We start from the raw sequence: 23,099 nt of genomic DNA, 5'->3' as shown, positions 1-23,099 counted from the left end.
GGAATCTTAAGTGGCGCGCCGGGTGGTGAGAAAGGGAAGCACGTTGGACGGGAGAAGATGAGCGACGAGCACAAGAGCGAGGGGAGTCTGAAAGTGAGTGAGGAAAACGGGGAGAGAAGAACAGATCTTTTTTTTTGAGCGCAGCGCGGGCGCGCGCATCGGTAGCTAGCAATGGAAGCGGCAGCCAGTCGGCATCGCGCTTTTGTTCGGAACGCACAGCGATCATGGACGCTGCTGCCTCATCGCTCACTGGCCAGTACGCGATCTTGAACTGGGCCCAGCTGTCAGTCAAAGTAGCGTCTCTAACTGGCAAGGAGAGCGTGTAGAATTTTCTTCGCAGCTCGCCGCTCATGTGCTACGCTCATGTGTCCAGCATGCGAGCTGAAGTTCGCAAAAACTTTCCAGCTGGTTTTGGAACAGAGGTGGTAGCCAAGGTGCGTGTGGCGTAAAGTGCGGTTTTGTAATCCATAGTGCGATTGCCGTCTGACTGAGAGTCTGCACTAGCTGACACCACCGGCTCTGCCGAGGACTTTTCCGTTCCTCGCCGCCGGTGAATCGTCTTTGCACCGCAAACAACGTACTGTCGTGTGCTCCCACTGCCTTCTGCACTCTGAGAAGCCATCAACCAGAGGTGGCATTGGCGCTAGCGAACGAGTTTTGACAAGCTCGGAGCGTTCCCCCTTTTCCTCAGACAGGTAAGGTGCGACATGCTGCCGTACGCGTCTTCTGCATTGTAAATGTGCGACTTACACACTGAGACGTAAACTAAGTGGTTTGTTCTGTTTAGTTAACGTCTCTGTGAACCCGACCTAATACATAATGTGAAGGGTTCAGTGAAGGGTTAAGAGAGCTTTATTTTACGACAACAAGCACTTGAAGAGGAAATAAAGTCTTGCAGTACGTGCAAGATTTCGAAATATTTACCGGAATTAAAACCTTGCCTAATGCCTCAAAATCGTGCACTGATGGGAACACGTGGTCGCCATCCTTGCTGAATACATTCCAGTTTCACTGCTGTCAAACTGTGACAAGGGTGCTATACGAGTAGTTCACAGCTTCCCGTCAATGCATAAACAAAAAAAAAACGTGGACTTTCACGCCGGATCTCAATGTTCTTTTCCACGGAAAAAAGCAATATTATTGAAATCAAATTCCTTTGAATATAAACGGAGGCAGAATGTGCTACAGATATTTCTGGAGATGGCTACTACAGCTTTCAGATAACAACCTTTACTTATCAAACGCAAAGCTTTATATGTATTTAAAAGTTTTGTTGCAACCATAAACAAGGGAAATATTGTAGAAGTCACTAGCAAAGTGGTTACAAACACCTCTAGACGTGCACATACGCTTGAAGTTCGCTAAATGTAAATGACACATGCAAGATCATTAGCACTTTGTTCTCATCGCAACAACATAGAAATATTTTGGTGTGCGTATGGAACCTTGGGATGACGTTGTAGATTGCTACAAGAGATGTCTGTATTAGAATTTCTTCGGCCTCAACCTTGAGCCTATATTATGGCCTCATGAAGAGGACTATAGAATCCACTTGTTGCCAAGCCAAGAAACACCGCAAGACAAAGAAATGAAAGTAGCTGTATTGTTTAATTTAAGTACAGATATATTCCAAAGCATAAAATTGAAACAGCACAAAAACTAAACTCGTCCGTGGTGGGAGTCAAATCCATACCTACCCCATTACCTGTGCGATACTTGATACCACATCAGAGCTAAAATAGCGATCATCTCCCCACTCCACCTTATTGGGTACTTGTGGATGTGTAGATCGGATCTCGCTTCGAGAGTGTTTGCCAGTGCCGCTGCTCACGGTGTTGTTAACGAGCCGCGGTCGTGTCATACTTGTCAACATAACCCAGCACTTGGTAAGAACGCCTGCGAAACATCATTGCGTAATTGTTCTCCATTCGCTCATCTTCTAATATATTCTCGTTCCACTGCTTCATTTCGCTTGCCACGACAGCCATATATGAGGTCTAGAAAAAAAGAAGTGTGAATTATTTGTTAGACACAATATTAATGATGACTAACAGACAATGATGCCAAAAGAAATATAGAGGATGTTACTAGAAGTAATTGTAACGTAATTGTGAAGAAAAAAAAAGTGAACAAACATTGTAGCATTAGTAAAAATTGATATAAAATTAAAATATTTATTCAAATGTTTTAATTACCGAATACAAAAAAGCCAAAACAATAAAAAAATGAATGTATGGTAAGGATCAAAACAAGCCATGCAAGTAAAGCTCGCTGCAGCTGCTTAACAATCGAAATGCAGGTACCCACGTTTTGAGTAAGGACTGCGACATCTAATGAGTAGTTTAAGATTGCAGACAAAATAGTTTTTTAAATAAACACCTTTTCATGCTGAATTAGGATATATTATTAAACTAAACACTAGTAAGTCGAACTGTAATGTAAAGCCGGCTTAGAGACGAGTTTCATGTATAGTTATGGCGTTGAATACACAACACTAAAGGTGACCGAGGGTGCGCAGTTTGTGAGGAGTCGTCAGCAGAAACAAAAATCTTTGAAAAAGTTGGTTAAGTCGTTCTGATTTCACGACGTTTAAAAACAATTTTTGCAAAATACAGCAAAGAATTATGTACAGTTATCGGTTTTCAAAACAGCAATGATAATCAATAACCTGTGAAACAGTCAAAAGTTCTGCTAATAATGATGACTGCATGCTGCATTAGTGCATTACGTCCAGGGTTAAAACAGAAAATGTTATATTCTTCCTAACATTTCATGCGGAAATCGAGATGACTTGTGGAACCAATTAAACTTAAAAGCTCACATAATAAAACTTGACCCACCGTGCCTCGTTCGCATGACTGATTTAAGACATTTCTTTCAGAGCTTTTCGTTACAAAGATGCTTTTTGACTTCAAGAACGTGAACTCGCTTTTAATATATATGTATCAAAACCTCTCAGCCCCACAAACAACCGCTGCAGGCTGGCTGAAGCTCAAGGACAGGAAAACGTACTATGAGAACACGACCTTTCAATTTGTTAAGAACGTGTCAGACGATGGCGCCTGACTTTACGTTCTAAGAATTGAGGCTACGAAGTTCAATTTTTCTGTATTCAAGCTTAGCATCAAGACCATAGCTACCGCCACTGCAAGATGGCAGCTGCTGTGTTCATTGTGACGCTGCGCATGCGTAGGTTCCGTTTTGCCAGAGTTAGCTGTAAAGTAGTGAAACAGTATTGGGATGCAATAAACTTCTTACAATGCTCTCACTTGTTTTTAGTAGTAAATTATGAGAATTCATCATCAAGTTATGAACAAACACCAGAGTTGCAAAGTTCTCTTTGCCCCTTGACCTAAACCTTCGAAGCTTCAGAGGTGGTACATAGACAAAACACGAAATTCAAGTTGCCAGAACCTCGAGAATATTTGCGCTACACCTCACTGTCTGGTTTTTTTTATATCTATTGTTACATGGAAAGGTGGAATGTCAATAGAGCTCAGTTGGTTCAACAACACGGCCCAATTTTCTTCAGAAACGGAATTTCAACAGCGAAGCTGTTCATGCTAGCTGTGTGTAGTATGTCAAACGTGAACAAACAAACAAACAAACAAAAATGCTGTCGTGATCACGTCACCATGCATTGCCTAACTACCAACGGCACGGCTGCGTGCTTGCTTTCCTAGCCTACACACTGCTCCATCACCAACCTGCCTGCTTAGACCCTACGTGCAACCGCTCTTTCGCGCCAGATGTGACGTCACGACCATAACCTCATTAGCTCCTTCGCTCTGCGTAAGGCCGGCGCCAGACGACGCAGAAATATCAAGAACAAAGGAGGTTCACACTGCCGATGAAGAAGACTCTTAATGGGAATTTTGGCACGCTGTCAAGCGAGACTGCTGGACTTCATGACCCGAAGGTCGCGTCACAGGGTTAATATCGTGACTGCAGCGCTTGCACTTTCAATTGAGACGAAAATGCTTAAGGCTCGTGTACTCAGACTTAGGTGCACGTTAGGTGCACTTATATTTTAGTTGCATGTAATAGAACCTCCAGTGGTCTAAATTTTCGGAGCCCTCTTCTATGGTGTCCACTCATGTCCATATCCTGGTTTCTGGATGTTAAGCACCAACAACTATCAAAATAGACTTGTTCAATGTAGTCCACGACATAGTATGACTGAAACGATGAGAGGCGACTGTGCTGGACTGGACGAGAACTTTGTTTCACTTAACAGCACTACATGCATTTTGCCTTGGGCCAGCCGCGCAAGTTCCGCCAGACATCTTTATTGAGATTAGGTATATTACGGGCTGACAGCAAAGTAGCAGCGCGCGAACGTTTCGTTGTGTTTGTTTTTCGTTGTAGGCGGTGTTAGTCACTCGCACTTACATTTTGGGCTTCATCGCCACTATTACTACCACGACAGTCAAGTTCATTTGAAGGAGACCTTCACCTGAATACTGAAATGCAAACCACAAAGCACGCTTTACAGCGCCTTTTCCCAGCTTGCAGGACTGACATTTACTGTAAAGCAAGCTTCTTTGTTCGTAAGAAAGTGATAGGTGAAGCACTCAAACAGTTGCAAAACGCTTTTGATAAGTTTACCCCTATTATTCCTTGAAGGAGCTCACTTGCTTGGTCCCGTAATGCTAATTTTTGCCAATTTATGTTATTTTCTTCATTATCATAATTATCATGTAATTTATCACTTTATTCATCCCGAGAATTTAAGCGTATACAACATCGTTCTTCAGTTAAAAGCTTGGAAGTATGTTTTATGACATCAAGCCAATAGCAGTGATACGCTTAAAACAATATAAACGTACTCTCCTGTAATGGTGAGAAAGAAGATAAGCGTGTAGGCAACCACTTTATTGCCTTTTACGGCTGCGATTGAAAATCTGGTGTACTTCATCGTCTTTTTTATAATTGTGTAAGCTTTCGCAAAAAACACACAAGGAAACCTGAAACTCTGTGTACTTTTCTTTCACGTGAAGAGTGACTGAAAGGGTCATGCCGAAAAGTTGTTTCGTGTTACATGGGAAGAGCCATGGAGCACTCCAGGTAGAGAAGTAGCCAGAAATATATTTACATCTATGAAAACGGGGATTCAGCTAATATATATATATATATATATATATATATATATATATATATATATATATATATATATATATATATATATATATATATATATATATATATATATATATATGTATATATATATATATATATATATATATATATATAAAGTGTCGTTCAATGCCAAGTGTATCCGGTCAACTTTCAGTTATCTCCAATCATGCTAAAAAAATTGTGCAGGTATATGTGAATGTAAGAAGTAGTAATAGAGGCGTTATATTTGGCAAAAAAAAACAATGTGTTGCATAGAGGGCACTTCAAACTTTGAGAACCCAAGTGAAACTCTGTCTCGTCAAATAATTTATATAATATTACTGGTTTGAGTCATTGTCATTGATACGAAACCATCGTTTGGTTCAATTTAAGGAGCTATGCTCTCATGACTATTATAGTTCATTCATTTTTGTATTATTTTCTTTTTGTGTTTGCTTTGGCAAAAAAATGGAACTGCCGAAATAGCTCAAAATCAGGAAAACTTCGCCTTTGCCGACACTTTGAAGTCGACACTGTCAAAATTGAGCGAGAGAGGAAAAAGTTAAGAGAGAATAAATGCGTGAGAATGAAGTTGATGTAGAGCACCAAGACGGCCTAAGCTCACAAGGCAAAAATTTCAAAGCTGCGTCGTTTTTTTTTATGCAAAAATGAAATTTCTAGCAGTAATTGAAATGCCAGGATCATGGGAGAAGCCTTTGCCTGGCAGTGGGCGTAGTCAGGCTGCTGCTGCTGCTACTGCTGCTGTTGTTGCTGCTGCTGCTGCTGCTGCTGCTGATGATGATGATGATGATCACGAAATCATGTAGGAAACATATAGGGACAATATTAGACGCAATTCTAATGTAAATGTGAAGAAAGAAACACAAAACACGCTTTACAGTGCCGTTTATGTCTGTTAGAATTCATTAGTATTGTGTCTAACAAAGAAAAACGAGCCCTTCAATGTACACTTCTTTCCTATATCCTTCGGAAGTAACATAAATTTAATAATAATCGTGTACTACGTTAGATAATAATACGAGATAGAATATATTAAGGTATTTGCCACGTGTCTGACAAAACCACTGTGATAGTTCCTAACCAGCACACAGTGACGTCGGGCAGTTGCTGAGCGAAATGCTGCCTTTATCTATGGCCTTACGAGATTTCAATTTTGCTTGATTTTACGGGCGAAAAAAGGCAGCGTGGTAACATCTGTGAAGGTGGCAGTGATAGTCGATTTGTTTTCACTGCGCTTGCCGATTGAGCTATGCCGGCTCATAATCATGACTAACGCCCCTATTAGGAAAGTCAGTGTCGTCGTCGGGAGAGGTAGAGGGTGACAATGGCACAAGAAAAAAAAAAACCTGCGGGCGCATTCGTCCCTGAGTACCAGTGAACGATTTAAGGAACGCGTCCTCAAGCGTGAGGGTTTTTGAGCAGCCTAAGAGGTAATGCAGTGGTCGGAGGCTGCACTCGGTACGAGATCTGTTCAAAAAGTTTGTGCATTACATAGGTTTTAAAAAAAATCACGCCTCCTGCTCTCATATACAGAAGCGTTGTCTTTTTTCGGCCTTTTTAGCGCATGAACAACACGAGGACGGAGTAATATTTGGCGGACATAGGCGCTAACATAAAGAAAGATTTTTTTCTTTAAAAATTGTCGAACACACGTATAGATGGACGAAAGAAGGCAAGCTAATTTGCAGAACTTGATATCAGTTAAAAACTACCTTTCGGGTAGTGCAATGCATAAACCGTAATAAAAGTGAGAGATTACGATGAAGAAGTATTCTCACGCCAGTACCACCAAGTTTATGATTGTGGTTAGGAGAATGTTTATGTGTTCAGTTAGGCCACCAGTTAGGTCAACCCGTGCTTCTGTTATTCCGAATGCCAATTGTTTACCTGTCCTTTCAATAACAATTATTGTTTTTTTTTCATTCATCATACACGAAGGGGTTTCACGTCCCAAACCCACCCAATAATTATGAGAGAAGCCCTAAAGTAGGCCACTGAAAATTTCGACCAGCCGGGCTTCTTTAATATGCAACCATATCTAAGCACACGCACCTCCAGCCTATTGCCACCGTCTAAATGTGGTCATTGCGGCCGGGAACCGATCCTGTGAGCTGCGGATCAACACTCAAGCATCAAAGACACTCGGCTACCACCGTGGGTAATTTTTTTTCATTGAACGTGTTCCGCATTAGACATTTAGAAGAGGTGTCGTTTTCGTTCTTATTTTTTGTTCATTGCTAAATGTACGGTTGCAATTATTGTTTTATTCAGTGCTTCGAAAGCGATGTCATTTTCGTTTGAAGAGTCGTCCCACCGCTGAAGTGCCATATCTCCCGAACCATCCTGAAACACTTGTGGAACTTCAGAAGAAGGTTCGCCAGGGTAAAGTCGACAAATGGACACTGCGTTTCAGCACAATGATAAAACTGGTTGCCGAAAACTCACGCGCAATCAATGTTGAGTGCACAAGGGTCATTATCATGGCACTGAATCTGACGCTCCCCCTTCGAAAAATTCGTAGCGCGCGGAGTGATATTTCAAGGGGTCCACTTCACTTTTTGTGTGTCCCCGTGTGGGATACCACGCTGTTCCTCTTGCGAGATAGAAAGAAGGAAGATGCGAGAAGAAAAAGAGAAAGCACAAGTCTCAGAGCTTGTATTGCTCCGCCACCTGGTCTAGTAGTTGGCCAGGTTGGAGCTTCCATGTTCACCTCAGATGCTGCGCCAGAACCTGGGAAACTTCCAGCCAGGAAGAAAACATTATGTGCATACGCTGCTAATTTTTTTTTCAGACGCATCTGCAGCGCATGACGTCCACGTGTTGATTTCTGCATTGAGTACTACTTTACTGTTACGCATTTGCACGCCCCTGGGCTCAGAATTATAACTGCTAAGAACCACCTAAGTGAGAAGAAGATAGCATAGGTTAACAAAAGTGCTCTAGAAAAAACTAAAATTCTCCCAAACTCGTCGAGTCACTAATAAGACCTACACATTTGGTACTCCACTTTGAGCACGTTGCGCGTGATGAAGGAACATCACTGTAGCACAAACAGACACGCTATAAAGCAACAAGATGTGCTTTTGGTCACTGCTGTAGCACAGTGGTTTACCCTATAAAAAATTTGTCCATCTCTTCTGCAACATCGGCCGATAGCAGAGTCTCGGAAAGAGCCAACATAGAGCCGCCACTTGAAAACCAAAAACGTTTATTCCACAAAAACACCAACTCAGTCGGAGAAATCGCTGTTTAATAATACCGCTAACTCCAGTCAATTAAGCAGAGGACACACGAAGATCCCTTCATACGGCTTATGCAACGGCACAAGATCATTTCTGTCAGCGGTCTCCTTGCTTAGGAGTTTCTACTTAGCACTCTCTTGGTGGTTTCTGATTATGCGCCCCAACTTAGTAATTGCAGTCACGAGCTGACCGAGCTGGAATTGTAGCCTTTTTTATTTTTTGTTCACGTTGCGAAAAGCCACGCCTGCGAAAATGTCATGTCGTAAAACTTCGTGAACAGTCAAGTAACGTATACAGAACATTGTTTGGTTTAAAGAAACTATAAACCTGGGCGCATATGAAGAGAACGTCATGCAGAATCAGCTAGTGGCGTTACTTGCATCTCCAACTGCCCTCTTTGTGTCATGAAAGTCAACTGGTGACTGCATTTGGATGAAAATATTGAAATAAAGATATCCAGTACTTAATTTCTAACCTGGGAGCGAAATATTACCCCAAATAACGCCGCACAAAGCGATGGCAGCTTTCTCAGGGCAACGCATCGACAAGTGTTCCTGAGAAGATATTGCAAGCCATAATTGTTTGTTAGAAAATATTCCATCCCGTTCTGCTGCCAAGGGCGTTAGAGAAGGCGACCTTCTAATAGCAAAGAACCTGAAGAACGAATGACGTTGTAATTTCTCCCTTGTTATCTTTTCTGCAAACGATATAATCAGTAACGTGTATGGTTATATGACCTAATGCAAAAATAAGAAAAGAACATTTAAAAACAATTGAGAGCTAGTAGTATGACTGGCAACACCTATCGAAGGTGAGAGCCTGTGATGCACTGTTGGCGCATAAATTATTCTGAAGACGACGTCAGTAATCTTGGAACGCTCAACGATTCACGCCACGCTCCACGTTCTCTCCTCCGGCCTCTTTCCCAATATTGAGCGCACCTGCCCCTGGCAGCACCGAGGACTCTCAGTGGACTCCCCAGAAAAGCATCGGTCGAGGGGGGAGGGGACCACGGGGGCCGTGTAACGAGGTTCGTCATCGAATTACTTCCACGGTCGCCGAAGATGAAGGGAGCACCGCACGCAGCTGCAGCGGAAGACGGCAACTGACTAAAGCGGTGCACTGATACGAATTAAAGAGAATCACCCCAGGAGAAACAAAAGGCAGCCGGAATGAAAATCAGCCCACTCTTGGCGGATTGAGCGGAAATCGGTCTCGAATGGAAACGCCGTTACTTCATTCATTTCTTTTTTTTCTTTCTCTCACCCGCTCTCTATTTCTGTTAGATGCGAAAGCAATATTTCGCTACAAGGATGCAGAAGATGGGAAACAGAGAGAAAGTAAAAAGTAAAGAAGAAAATTGTTGCATTAGATTAAAAGGAAACCAAACAGAAAAAGAGGGCGAACGTGAAAGCGTCCCCCGCTGTAGGGACGAAATAGAGAGACAACCGAACAATAACTTTTGCTCCATGCCCGAGGGGGATCTGGGGCGGAATGCGATAAATTATGCCCAAATTGATGAACTGAGAATAGCGTACGAGTTTGGGCATGAATAGCTGTATCGTAACGTAGAGGGGGATGCGTGCGAACGGTCTGCGCGGCACAGGATGCCCAATGGAAAGAAATTGCGGCTCGAGAGCGCAGTGCCACTGCCTTTGTGAAGTTGCCCACAATTGCACTTGGACCTTCTATTTCCATCACTACGGGCCTATGTGAACGCCTTCGACCTTCGCACAGTGCCACCGCTGCATACGCGTCTGCTCGTGTACTGAAAATTTTCTCCTCTTTTTCTCCTATCTTTTTCTCCTCTCTTTCCTCTCTCTCTCTAATCATAACACTCCCATTCCCCCAGCGTCGGGTAGCCAACTGGGCATGTGCCTGGTTGACCTCCCTGCCTGCTCTCCGTGTGCTCAGATCTGGGTGCAGGTTTAAGAACCCCAGGGGGTCGAAATTTCCGGAGCCCTCCACTACGGCGTCTCTCATAATCATATGGTGGTTTTGGGACGTTAAACCCCACATATCAATCAATCCCTGCTTTCTGTCTTCTTGCTCTTCTCTCCTCCTCCTTCTGTTACCACCTCTCTGTAGTTCAATGCTTCTTTCCCCACATATTTTGCCGATGTCGTGATTTGGAGATTGTGTCGGTCATGTAGGGGCCATGGACTGCAGTAGCTGATTAAAAACAATAGTAGTCGACTGGGTTAGTTGTTTTAGAGCTAATGAGACTCCATCTAGTCAGAATAAGCAATAATATCTCGGGTTTAAGTTCCAAGAGCTCCGGAAATTTCGACCATTTGGTGTTCTCTAACGTGCACTGACACGGCACAGTGAACGGGCAACTAGCATCGCGCCTCCACGGAAATGTGACCGCTGCAACCGGGATCGAACCCGCTACCTTCGGTTCAGCAGCCGAGCACTATATAGCCCCTGATGCACCGAGGCGGACTAGCGGAAGTGAAAAAGCAAGTAACAAAAGGGGAAACACGCAAGAACGCCTCAATCTGTTTCCCCTTTGTCCAGTTTTTTAAGCTTCTCTGGTCGGATTCCTGTTAGATAACAAATTTTTATGAAAGATCAGTGGCAATGGACACCTTAGCAAACCGTGCATTTGCGAGCGTGCAGTGGCGCGTTCCCCGCTATCGCTGTTTTATCGGGGGTGTGCTGCGGAAAAAGCAGCCAGTGTCTGCTAATGGCACTCACAAGACTTCGTCAGCGCAGAAGGGTGCTCCGAACTAGAGATTCTAATATAATGTTCTTTATCGCTGTTCAAAAGACAAATTTATATATTGTGATGATCCTTTCATAGCGTTTCGGAAGCATTAGAAAAATAACATGTAAAAGTGACTAAGCGCTATACTGCTAGCATAGGTGCGCTGAACTGATGGTTAGAAAAAAAAAGAAAGAAAAGTACAATTTCAACTTCAATACTAGCGTGCTTGTTCTCTCGATACAGCAAGCTGTTCCTAGTCACCTTGGTAGCACGACCTGAGTGCTCTCAAACGTCAACCCGCACACGCCTTTCATTTGTGTCAACCGGCACACGTCTGCGCAATACCAACCCCTTTATTATTGATTACCCGCCCTTTCACTTGAGTACTTAAGCAAGAGAATAAAAGCCAAATATGTTGTGACACACGAGTCGTAATCAAGCGCTTTTTGTAATGCTCTGATAGCACTGGTTCCAAATCAAGAAGCACTGCTCTCAGCTACAGGAATTCAAGAGTTACTCGCACTGCTGAAAAAATTATGGGCACAACGAACACAACAATGAAGTGAAAACGAAACAGAAGTGGAGGGGGCAAAAAAAAAAGAGGAAAAGGTAGCCCAGCTTATTCCAACCGAGACATGCTAGAGACGTTTGAGACCGTGTCATGTAGCGGTTGGGTGTAATGCGGCGCTGCTCTCCAACCCCACCCCTCACGTACATACTACTGCGTGCACGCACGCGTGTGTTGTGTATGTGTGTGCGTAGTGTGTAAGCGCGCACGCCTGCACGCACACCACCCATAGATAATGACATCAGAGCGCTCTCGAGGATGTTCGAGGAAACAGCATTTGTCGGTAGTGCAGAGAGAGCGTCCATTGTTGCGCAAGAGGCGGGAAGGAGGCGCGTGGTAAGGTCGCACGATCGGCGCCGTAGCGCACGCACGGCCGACATAACGCGAGCACGCGCTCTACACGGCTAATCGCGTTTGGCGAATTTGCCGCGTCGTTGTCGCGCCGGGGTCCCCGGACATGGCGCAGTGCGAGCGGCTCCGAAGGCCGGCCGCCTAACCCAATTACGCCGCTCGAGTCGAGTAATGATCAGCCCGTCGTTTAAAGTCGTTCATTATGCACGTCCCCCGTGGTTTCCTTGGCGGCTGCGAGCATATGCCTCAGCTACACTATTCGCTCCCGCCCATGCACGGGCGGAAAGGAGGCTTTCCCCTCTCGATTTTGCTCATTAGCTCTATGATTGGCCGTTTGATTTCTTTGCTTATTCGGCTTCCGTCGGAGCTTTTCCTCACGAGACGATATCGAAAAGAGCCCTCCGAAAATATTTATCCCCGAAGCTTCTACTTGACGAGAAAATTGGAGAAGAATGAGGACGGGCGGACGATCCAGTGCGGGCCCCGTGAGCCTGCCGGTCGTAAGCAAGTTATTACGAATTCAATGAATCACACGTCAATAACTAACCGGGACACATTGCTCGATTCACTCGCTTTGAGATATCTTTCTTGATTTCACTTTAAACGCATAAGGCTGTCGTGAAAAAAAAAAGTGGATTCGATTAGATCGTTGAAGGCATATTTAATAATCTTAGAAGTCTCCTGACGGAGGCACGGGTACACACGTCTATCATTTGACAAATATCGTGGGCCTGGGAAATTTTATCTACGCTCAATTGCTGTATTCGCTACAAAGCCGCGCGACATAATTCACTGAAGAAGCCCAAAGACGCTACTTACACGGCACATGCACCGTTGGATTCTGCCCGCGCAAAAGCTGCGGACACTCAAGTGTGACGCATTGCAATTTTCGTGGACGCATGACTTCTTTCTTTTTTCGTCAATCGCGGCTGGACTCATACACGAGCAGACAATCTTAAATGCCAACATCCACGCTCGTCGCTCTAGAGCTCGCTCGATGCACTTTTGTAGTATCTACATATGAGTCGCCTGTATTAGAAAAACCATAACGCATTCTGTATTTTCATCGCCCAGTACAAGGTAACAAACCGGGATTATCTCTGGTTAACTTCCTTGCCACTCTCATCCATTTTCTATCTGCGTGAGCTCTCGCTAACGCGATGCAAGCTACTTAGTCGACGAGGAAAAAAAAAGCACTTCTCTTCGTCAGCACTTAGGTTCTCTATTCTGTGTTCACTATACAACTCCCTTTGTATGAAACTGAAACTGGCTCTGTGGGCACAACCTTTTTGAGTGTTTAGCCACCGATTCATGCTGAGGCTGCGAAATACGTCGTGATACATGCTCAAGGAAGCCGACCGGAATGTTTGAACAAGCAATCAGCGCCGGATTCTCACATATATGACAGTACATAAAGTTCTTTTACATGCAGTGAATACTTAATTGCATTGTTGAGTAACTGAGTAGACGAATTACAATTCATGATTACTGAATTAGACAAGGCGAACAGAAAGGTAGGTCTTAAAATTAAGCTGCAGAAAACCAAATTAATGTATACGACAACCTCGGAAGACAACAGTGCTTCGAGATAGGTGGCATTGCACTTGAATTGTAGAGGAATATGTCTATTTAAGAATGGTAGTAACCGTGGAGCCGAACCACCAGATTGAAGTAACTAGAATAATAGGAATGGGGCGAAGTACGTTCGGCAAACATTCTGAAATTATGATTGGCCGATTGCTATTATCCAAAAGGAAGGTATATAACTACTTCATCTTACCGGTACTTAACTAAGGAGAAGAAACCTGAAGAATTACAAAGAGGGTTCAACTTAAGTTGATGACGACGTAGTTAGCAATGGAATGGAAAATGACAAGTGTAACTCTAAGTGGCAAAAAGAAAGCAGAGTGGGCCAGGGTGTTAAGGTGTTAAGGACATCATAGTGTTAAGGACAGCTGGTGTTAAGGACATCATAATCAAAATCAAAAAGAAGAAGTGGTCTTAGGCAGGGCGCGTAGCACAGGGAAGGTAAGCGCTGGTAATTTAGTCACATTCTGGATTCCCAGAGAAGGCAAGTGGGTAAAGTGGAGGCAGAAAGTTAGGTGGTAAGATGAGATTGGGAAGTTTGCGGGGATAAAGTGGCAGAGGCAAGAACAGTACCAAGATTACTTGCGGAACATTGGAGAAGCCTTTTTCCTTCAGTGGGTGTAGTCAGGCTGATGATGACGATGATTACGATGATGAATACCTAATAAACGAAATTTTAAAGCATCCTGCTCCCTTCGGAATGCGACCAGTGTGGCCGACGTCCAACCGGTCATTCCGGGCTCTTCAGCGCAACGCCATGCACTTCTGTACGAGTGTTAATCTCAGTGCTATAATAAGTACTGTTAATTTGACATTTATGAAAGAAACAAAGAAAATAAAAGGAAGTAGCAACGCAATAGTCGTAAGGTAACTGCAGCACAAGCAGAGGTAACACAGCTCAGTTCATCCACAAAGCACGCAAAGGAATAATGTCTGCGTAGGAAGACAAAGTTCAAAATTTTGTTTTGTACAACTATACGTGAACTGCAAATGTTTCCCTTTACAGCCAATAAGTAAATCATTTGCTAAGCGTGGTATAAAGAAAAAAAATGTTATTAGAGTTTAACGTCCCGAAACCAAGATATCAGTACAAGAGACGCTGTAGGGGAAGGCTCTGGTAGCTTTGACCCCCTGGGGTTCTTTGACGTGCATCTAGATATATATAAGTAGCCTCGGACATTTGGGTCTGGACCGAAAACGCCGCCACCGCGACCGGAACGGATTCGATCTCATGACTTGCCGGTAAAAAAAAACAACAGTCGTCTATAAGGGCAAATGTGTGCGTTCGCATCGTCTGTGTTTCTTTTTTTCGTCGCATCTGTAGCCCGCTATTTTAAACTGTTGAACAAATCGAGAAGCTTAGTTCTGATAACGGGGTCTTGCACTCATCTTTGTCAATCTATGCGCCTGTTTAGTATTAATCTACAGCAAGAGTGTGTACACCAGCGTTGTACAATAAAGAGATAACGCGGCAGATGACGGAGTTCACATTCTACCTCTCTTTCTTCCCCACGCACCCACGCCGACGTTTCGACATTCGTGCATCCCGTCCCTCAAAAAAACTTATACGCGAAGCTCTAATTGAAGCAGAAGTGGGACAAATCAAGTTTATTTCTCAAGAACGGCATCAACCCAAAAGACGAAGAGAAGCGGCGATAAAAAGTCAAGGCTCCGTGCGCAGTACGTTCACGTATGAGCCACGGGTTACAAGTATCGGCGGGAACGAGGAAGTATGTGCGCGGCAGTTGGGCTTAATGACGCATAAACTCGTTAAGGAAGCCTGAGTGCGCTCTTACCGCCGATTGCTAACGAGAGAGTACGGCTCGGCCCGGGTGGTGCTCGCCGCACGGTGCAGAACCGCGAGTACACTGCGCCGACACACCGAAGGGACGGGAGCCGCTTGGGACGCCGGCTTCATTTTGCCCCTGTTTCTCTTCTTTCTCCTCCTGTACACGCTCGCCTGTAGAGCGGTAAGCATGCAGGTAGCGGGAACGACGGAAGAGACTCAAGAAGCTTCCTTAGACCAGCGTTTCTCGTAATAAAATTAGCTTGCTCCACGTGTGTACGGTCGCTGTACAGCACGGAGTCTAAAACGGCAACGAGCTAAATGGGTGCGCTTGCAACTAGCGGCACGCGGCGGGCTCATCGCGCTTCAGCCGTTCATGCATTTACCTGCCTACCTCATTAAAGCTTATACACCGAATCTCACATCTATCGCGTGTCGTACATGCGTGCGCGACTACGCTGACTCACGACGCCTCAATTTGTCGTTCTCGGGCCGTAATTATACACCCGCTGCCATTTCTCTCCTATACGTCAGCCCGTTTTTTTTTGTTATCATGCGTACTGTAAGCGTTAGGTAACCAGCTTTTTTTTTTTGACAGGGAGTGTTTTAACTGAAAAATCGGCTCAGGCTACCAATTAACGTGAATTTGCTGGTTAGGGCCTACGCTGCGGCAGCTCCCCTACAGAAAGTGAAGAAGCTCCACGCACTCGTTGTGCCGTGAGTCGTCAGACGATGAGTCGTTGTGACGCATCATACACACCGGGAACATAGGTAACGGGAGTACTGATACTCTCTCGATACAAGACTTGCCATTCTCATGTTTGACTGCATTCTGTTACCGGCGTAATGAAGTTCAAAAAGAAAAGTGGATCCCGGTTTAGAAATTGAGGGATCGACACTTAGCGTAGTTTCACCAACAAATTGAGAAAAAAGGGCATGAGCACGGACAGCAGAATCACCTGTTTCATGATACTTTTGCCTTGTCGTGAATCAGCGACTCCAAGCTTGTCGCTGATTAGCCAATCAATGTTCGTTACTTTCACCCGAACGAAATAAAACTGCTATAGTAGTGAGTGTGCTAATTTACACTTTATCTTCGAGGGCGCACACTTTGAGCGCACATGATTGCGTTTTTGAATAAGCTAAATTCTCCGACCGCCCTGAAACTGTTGGAGGCTCTTGATTTTGTGTTTTCGGCCCTTCACTAGTTTCCACGGGTTATCCACGACCCTTTCAAAGGGCGCATTTGTCCAGTCGCATGTCTGAACGCTGAAGAATTACAGGTCAGCGCCGTTCCCGCCTCAGTGACTGGCCGACTGTACATATTTGTACGTGCAGTGCTCTCCTTCTTTCTCTAATCACCATTTTTGTATCGCAAGCGCAGGGTAGCAAACCGGACGCTCATCTAGTTAACTTCCCAGCCTATCTTCTCCTTGATTTTGCTATCTTTGCACCAAGGCATACAAAAAGTACTAAAACTTACACGTCTGTTCATGCATTCCCCTAAGATGAGGTAAAAACAAAATCCTACCTTTTCATCTCGGAGGATTTACTGACCCTGCCACGCCACTCAACGAAAGCTTTCTACACCTAACGTAGTTTTGCATTGCCTCCAAGATCGCAGGCACCTTTTCTCGTTTTACGCTAACTTCGCGATTGGTACACCTTTAAGCAAATAATTACAATGTCATATGTGATTGACTGATTATTATGTGGGGTTTAACATCCAAAAAACACCGTATGCTTATGAGAGAAGCCGTAGTAGAGGACTCCAGAAATGTCGACCACCTGGTGTTTTTTAACATGCAACCAAATCTGAGCAGACAGACTTATAGCATTTTAGCCTCTATTAAAAATGCAGCCGCCGCCGCCGGGATTCGATCCCGCTACCTGCGGATCCGCAGCCGAGTACCTTAGCCACTTGACCATCGCGGCGGGGTGATGTCATTTGAGATCACATTATCTTCAGACGTTACGTAACGTGACGTCAGAAGCTTTGGAATTATTTGACATCATGTTACGTCATCACGTGACGATGATTTGGGGGGGGGGGGGTCACTCGTCGCCGACGCCATTGACGCGGCACGCCAACGGTAAACTTTTATGTTTGAAGAGACTTCCAAGGCTTTCGCCTTGAAAGTAAATGTATGACTTGACAAGGAGCGACAATGAGGTGAGCATAGCAGCTGCGTCTTTCGATGTGCCCCTTTTTTTCGTGTAAGGTTGAAACGTTGGAAAGTGCTGCAGCATCCCGTAGTTCAGCGTTTACTACTGTCAAATAAAAGTGTGTTCATAGCGCGACTGTACGTACTGTACATGGTCATAATAAAAAAAGAACAGCTTTATTCTTTCTTGTACATTCACTTTTGTTACAGCACATCTTAATAAGATTACGACCCTTTTTTCCCCGTCCATCTTCCGAATATTATTGAGATAGCAATTATATGGGCACTCTCGGCTGGATTTTACCGCCAGCGTTGGCGTCGACGTAATAATAATAATAATAATAATAATAATAATAATAATAATAATAATAATAATATTAATAATAATAATAATAATAATAATAATAATAATAATAATAATAATAATAATAATAATAATAATAATAATAATAATAATAATAATAATAATAATAATAATAATAATAATAATAATAATAATAATAATAATATAAAAATTAATATGTCCCACAGCTGCAGCACAAGACGTCGCAACTTTCGTACTCAATCGCTTTGTGCTTCGTCATGGTTCTCCTCGTGAACTCCTCAGTGACCGAGGGCGTGTTTTTCTCTCGATGTAATCCAAGCCCTTCTTCAGCAGTACTATATAGTTTACCGGAACAGTACAGCCTACCACCCACAGACGAACAGTTTGACTGAGCGGTTCAATCGTACTCAGGGGGACATGCTCACGACGCAAGTCGCTCCTGATCAAACAAACTAGGACCTCGTTCTTCCATTTGTGGCATACGCGTATAACACCGCTACGCAAGTCACTACCGGGTTTTCCCAATTTTTTCTCCTGTACGGTCGCCAACCATCGCACACTATCGACACTTTACTGCTATGCTTGCCAGATAACTCCGAATGCACGCCTGTCTCGGAACCCGCTCGTTACGCAGAAGAGTGCCGCAAGCTAGCCAAGCGGCTTACTACAGCCGACCAAAAGCACCAGAAGGAGACCCGTGAGGACGACCATCGTTCTGCACCAACTTTCGTTCCTGGAGCACTTGTATGGCTGCATGTACCACACTGCACCCCTGGTGCATCACCCAAGCTACTCTCTAATTACCACGGTTCCTACCCCGTGGTCGAGCGTACCTCACCCGTGAACTACGCCATTGAACCTCTCACGCCACCGAGCGACCGTCGTCGGCGTGGACTTGATATTCTTCACGTAAACTGTCTCAAGTCCTATTTCGGCCCGCTTGTCCCCACGAGTTAGATCACCAGGATGGCTTCAACTTTTTCGCCGGGGGTAATTATAGTGAATAAGAAAGACGCTGATACCATCAGCTCGATTGATTGATTGATATGTGGGGTTTAACGTCCCAAAACCACTATATGATTATGAGAGACGCCGTAGTGGAGGGCTCCGGAAATTTAGACCACCTGGGGTTCTTTAACGTGCACCCAAATCTGAGCACACGGGCCTACAACATTTCCGCCTCCATCGGAAATGCAGCCGCCGCAGCCGGGATTCGAACCCGCACCCTGCGGGTCAGCAGCCGAGTACCTTAGCCACTAGACCACCGCGGCGGGGCCCATCAGCTCGACTATCATCAATACAAGAAAAAGGCACGAGATCGGCGATCGAGCTCCGTCATTTGGGTCCGCCTGCGTCCCTTTCGAGCTACCATCCGCTTGCTCAGTTCCTTCAGTAAACCCCCCTTATAATAATAATAATAATAATAATAATAATAATAATAATAATAATAATAATAATAATTATAATAATAATAATAATAATAATAATAATAATAATAATAATAATAATAATAATAATAATAATAATAATAATAATAATAATAATAATAATAATAATAATAATAATATATTATTATTATTATTATTATTATTATTATTATTATTATTATTATTATTATTATTATTATTATTATTATTATTTTTATTATTATTATTATTATTCAGGACATTGAACGATTCAGAGACACGATCAACTGCACAGTAAAAAATTGTATAGATTTAAAAAAAAAACATTTATCCCAAAGAGTGCTACAGTAGGGATCTGGCCCAACAGCGGAGTGGTGTTTGAGCGTATTGCATACAGGTTGCACGAGTTTGTGATTGGCCCTGCATTGCTGACGCTACTTGATGCTTGACATTTTTGAGCACTATAATACGAGTTTTCCTCTAAATTTATGCTTTCGTATTCTGATACGTCTGCGAATTTCTAAAATTCTGAGGTGATGGTTTCAGTGATGGCATGAAATAACAATTATTAGCATCAACGGCTTTGAAAGGGAAGGCCCTGCCGTGGTGGTTTAGTGGTTAAGGTACTCGGCTGCTGTCCCGAATGTTACGGCATCGAATCCCAGCTGCGGCGGCTGCGTTTTCGATGGAGGCGAAAATGCTGTAGGCACGTGTGCTCAGATTTGGGTGCACGTTAAAAACCTCAGGTGGTCCAAATTTCTGGAGCCCTCCACTACGTCTCATAATTATATGGTGGTTGTGGGGGCATTAAACTCCACATATCAATCAATCTGAAAGGGAGGTGTGTAAGCATGGTCGCAAGATGACAAAAAAAGAAGACACGAAGTCCTGCCACCAAACCGAAGACCGCACGTCGGCGGAAGAGAATAAAAATAACAAATGTTTTATGGATTCTCAAGAGACCAGAGGATCCACACTTCAGTTTTTGACGCCTATGGGGGGGGGGGGGAACTCGTGAAATATAATTGCATACGCATTTGAATTTCTCTTTATGCATAATAATAAAGGCTAACATACGTATGTCTTGTTATTATTGGTACTAATACGGCAAACATCCACCACAATGCGCACTTCTTTGTTCTTTTCTGTGAGCAAAACGTTAGTTTCTGCAAATTTGAGGACACACATGCAATATCAAGAACGCAACTGAAGCGCGAAAGGTAAAAAAAACAATTAAAAAAAGGTTTTATTGTTTCATGATGAATAACTCTTTGATGATAGCAACACATGCCTGAACAAGGTAACCCAAATTATTTATGACCACAGGCCAGGTCCTTCTAACATCCGGGAACAGAACTCGACAGTCTGTGTGTTCCGGGAATAGAACCTACGTTCTCGAGCTCTTACGTTACCTTAATTACCCTCTAATCTACACTACGACGGCTCGTTAGGGAGAGAAACGAGAAAAAGGAAGGCAGGGAGGTTGACCAGATGCTATAGTATCTGGTATGCAACCCTACACTGGGGTTGGTGAAGAGGGGTTGAAAGAGAGAGAGAGACAGAGAGAGAGTTAAAAAATAAAGAGAAAAACACTGACACACAGGCACACACAAAATCAGTCCACTCTGAGGCGTTCCGACAGGCTAGTAGTTCGCAAGAAGCCCAGTAGCGCTTGCGCGGCCTTTTTCTGTAATGATGAGTGATGACGATGGCACAGTATACTTTCTTCTGACAGCGGCTGGTCATCTAACTTGTTCAATGTATTTGAAAGGTATTGTCTTTCTGGGTTATGTTCCGGGAAGTCACACAAGACGTGTCAAGCTGTCTCTTCAACTCCGCAGTGTGCACAGGCGGTGGTGTCGGCCATCCCTATGCGGAACACGTGCGCATGGGTAAATGTGATTTACAACTATAGTCTGCATAAAGCACTAGCGTCACCTCGTAGAAGTTTTGTTGGAAGCTCCCAGCTTAACGTAGGATCAAGGGATCGTAATTTTGTATGCGTAAAAAGATGCTCATTCCAAAGTGACATGGAGCGTTGGCGAGCAAGCATGCGGAGCATCCTAGCAGCGTCCGACCCAGAGAGACGTATTGACTAGTCGTTGTCTTCTGTATGGGCTGAACGGGCAGCTTGATCAGCCTTTCATTACCGATAAATCCCCAGTGACTTGGCAACCACTGAAATATAACGTGGTGCCCTTTCTCTGTTACATGGTGCAGCATTTCTGTTGTCCCATATACCAACTGCTCGTGCGGACTACGGCGTCGATATGAGTGAAGTGACTGCAGTGCCGTTTTGCAGTCGCAGAAGATCGTTCACCATTGCGTTCTTTGGTCGTTAATGAAACACAACGCAGCTCTGCTGCCGTTGATGTGGTTGCATGAGCTGTTCTGAATTGGATAGTTGTAGCGTGCGCTGGAATAACGACCACCGCTGTTGAGCTGTTTGGCAGGACGGAGCCGTCGGTGTAGACGTGGGCGCAGTCTTAGTACTTCTCGTACATCAGAAGTAAGGAGAGCTACTCGATGGCTGGTATTGCCGAATCTGGTTTTTTCTGGATCCATGGTATTGTCAGGTTTATGACTGGCTGTTTGAGGCACCATGGAAGAACTGAAGGTCTCGTTAGTTGCTCCACTAGCCAAAGAATATAATTTTGCTCAGATAGATGCAACACTCCAACCATCACTGAGCCACTTCTTGCAGTTTTTCTTCTTTTATTTTCGTGTACTATTGTTCATTAATATGAAGTTCTCAAGGAAGTGCCATAGCTGGCTGCTTTCACAATAAAAAAAAATTAGGGCAACTTTGCACTATGCGTGCCCCGGCTGAAGTGCAGAGTAGGGGGGCTTTCTTTCTGTTTTCTCTTTCTATAGCTCTTTCTTTCTATTTCTCTCTTCTCTTTATTTCTTCTGTTTTTTCTCTTAGTGTATTTCTGTTTCTTTCTCTCTCTCTTTTTTATTTTTCTTCCCTTTCTCGCTCTCTCTCTCTTTCAATGCTTCACTTTGCTCTCTCAACTGATAGTACATTCTCTCCTCCTCATTCCTCATCCTACTATCTTTCCACCTCGCCCTCACTTCTCTTTCCCACACCCTTTTTATACTATAATATACAAGGCTATCTTTTTTGCTGCTGGCGTGCTTGTTTGGTCTTCTGGTTACGATTATCGCCTTCGAATTGTGGGCACGCGGGTTCGAACCCCGCCTCGCCAGAAAAAAATTGTTATTTCTCTTTCTCTTTCATTCTTGCTCTCCGCGCTCATTTTCTCGCCATCTAAACTATGGCATTCCTCACCGGGAAAAATCTGCGCAGCGGCAAACGCATGCCGGGCGCACATGTTTCGTAAGTGAAGGTGAATATGAAGACGTGGATGAAGAGAACGTGCACCAGCCGAGTTGTTGCGTTGTGCGTGCTTGAAAAGTAGGGACTATACGTGGTGGTGATAGTTTCTACGAACGCAGTGACGGCTTAAGAAAAGCATAGTAGCGCCACTGTAAAAAATCACAGTTTTGCCGAAAATGCAAAACAAGGATTGGGACAGCAGATAATTGGTATGTTATTCGAAACAAGGTCAGCAGCTCCTAAAACATGCCACTGCTTTCACATTCTTCCTGGCGCAACACAACGAAACGCTGGCGTAAGGCAACGCGGCTGTTGCAGCGAGTTAAGTGACCTTCGTGCGGTGCTATGGTTTCATCGCAAACATTGCGACAAGGACACCAAAAGCACAAAAGAGCCGCCTGTTTATCACTGTGAAGATACGGTGTGCTCTACAACGGGCGACCATTCTGGGTGGTGAAAGCTCGCAGTAGCTGCCGGAAT

At 44.0% G+C, this 23,099-nt stretch overlaps 1 protein-coding gene across 1 annotated transcript in view; it reads left to right on the top strand.

Annotated features, from left to right (window-relative positions):
• The first annotated feature begins 328 nt into the window (after nucleotides 1-328).
• The window catches only part of Drgx (Dorsal root ganglia homeobox), an 84,254-nt gene continuing 61,483 nt past the window's right edge, over nucleotides 329-23,099 (top strand). Inside the window, exon 1 of the mRNA XM_075881553.1 lies at nucleotides 329-695. The gene's annotated coding sequence lies outside the window, so the exon portion shown is untranslated. The remainder of the gene's footprint in view (nucleotides 696-23,099) is intronic.

The sequence above is a fragment of the Rhipicephalus microplus genome, chromosome X, assembly GCF_043290135.1.
Source record: "Rhipicephalus microplus isolate Deutch F79 chromosome X, USDA_Rmic, whole genome shotgun sequence".
NCBI classification, from domain to species: domain Eukaryota; kingdom Metazoa; phylum Arthropoda; class Arachnida; order Ixodida; family Ixodidae; genus Rhipicephalus; species Rhipicephalus microplus.
The sequence above is the reverse complement of the archived record's forward strand: the minus strand, read 5'-3'. Positions and strand labels throughout refer to the sequence as shown.